The sequence below is a fragment of the Anopheles funestus genome, assembly GCF_943734845.2.
Source record: "Anopheles funestus chromosome X unlocalized genomic scaffold, idAnoFuneDA-416_04 X_unloc_102, whole genome shotgun sequence".
Taxonomy (NCBI): Eukaryota; Metazoa; Arthropoda; class Insecta; order Diptera; family Culicidae; genus Anopheles; species Anopheles funestus.
In genome coordinates this window covers 71,060-72,595 of record NW_026045042.1, presented here as the reverse complement: position 1 = coordinate 72,595, position 1,536 = coordinate 71,060, and the positions used below count along the sequence as shown (strand labels likewise).

Sequence of the window (1,536 nt, the reverse complement as noted above, 5' to 3'; positions counted from 1 at the left end):
ATCGGTCTCATGGTGGTATTTAGCTTTAGAAGGAGTTTACCTCCCACTTAGTGCTGCACTATCAAGCAACACGACTCCATGGAGCCGACCGTCTACTGTCACGTGGGTTAGTGCCGTTCTACGGGCCTATCACCCTCTCTGGGTAGATGAGCCACCTTCAAGTTGAACTTGAACTGTTTGCACCGTGCATAGTAGATAATGGTCGTTCCAGTACACGGAATCGGACAGGTGCAGTTACACACCGTCCCTACGTGCTGAGCTTCTCCCGTTTCGCTCGCAGCTACTCAGGGAATCCCGGTTGGTTTCTTCTCCTCCCCTTATTAATATGCTTAAATTCTGGGGGTTGTCTCACATCACTTGAGGCCTACAACAAAATCAGTCACATTCCATTCGTTTCGAACCCGGGGCATAGCGAACCGATATATACGCAACAACACTTCACACACACACACACACGGATTGGGCAATTTACGGTCATTTTTGAATCAACGATGGCCCCCCCGAGCACGTTGTCCGAATATCACTCCAATAAGGACAACGAGTTCCGCTCGGCATCGTTTTGATTCGATCTCTCAACAACAACTCCCGGTCGACTTGGTCGACTTGGACCCACGATGTCTCCCCCCGAGCATGTCGAGCCAACTGCACCACTATTGTATTGGACAACATGTTCCCCTCGGGCATCGATGGGTTAATCATGCACCACTATTATAAAACCCTTTGACGTTTTCCCCCAAGCACGTTGATCCAGTATTACGACGGATACGGTCAACGAAATCTTGGACATCAAAGAGGTTTTCGATTGAATTTCCCCATGTTTCACAACGTACTCTTAGCGGTATCCTACGATACGTCTCACTCTATTTGTGTGTGTGCGCGTTTACGTGCGTGCGATTTATGCGGTTCACCCCTTTACTTTCAGCGCCCTGCGGTCCCAACAAAGGTCCCGAGCACGCCATTATGCACAGTGTGGAAGCGTGTTTCCCCCCACGACACTAGACGGGCTGCTCGCCATAGTGTTCTATTGTGGCACGCTCCACCCTGAAGTTTGGTTTGTTGTATATCAAGGAATTGATAGGCACTCAAGAATGTGTGCATCGGCCGGGTTTAATCGTCCGACGCGCAATATGCGTTCAACTTATCGGTGTTCATGTGTCCTGCAGTTCACATTGTGACGCGCATTTAGCTGCGGTCTTCATCGATCCATGAGCCGAGTGATCCCCTGCCTAGGGTTTTATAGTAAGGTTCCCAATGTAACACAATCCCGGTGGTACGTCCAAAGACTAACTTTCTGACTAAGTTGTCTTTATTACCCAATAGTCCCAGGCCTTGTGACTTGTGGCTCATGTCTACGCCCATGGCCACCATTCGCTAAGATAGTTTTGAAGTCACTTTGAAGGCCCAGGAACAACTCTCTTAGCACATCGGTTAACCTGGCGCCGCAGTCAACTCATGTGCTTGGATCGGATCGAGCTATTGAGTATTGGGCCTGCATACTCGCTCATCCGTATCCTTTGCGTACCGCCCCATGGCCCT

General features: G+C 49.8%; 1 non-coding gene across 1 annotated transcript; it reads right to left on the bottom strand.

Annotated features, from left to right (window-relative positions):
- Window positions 1–1,076: 1,076 nt before the first annotated feature.
- Window positions 1,077–1,234, bottom strand: LOC125772735 (5.8S ribosomal RNA). Its single transcript, XR_007419602.1, has one exon. It is a non-coding gene; the product is annotated as a 5.8S ribosomal RNA (ribosomal RNA).
- Between the last annotated feature and the right edge of the window lie 302 nt (window positions 1,235–1,536).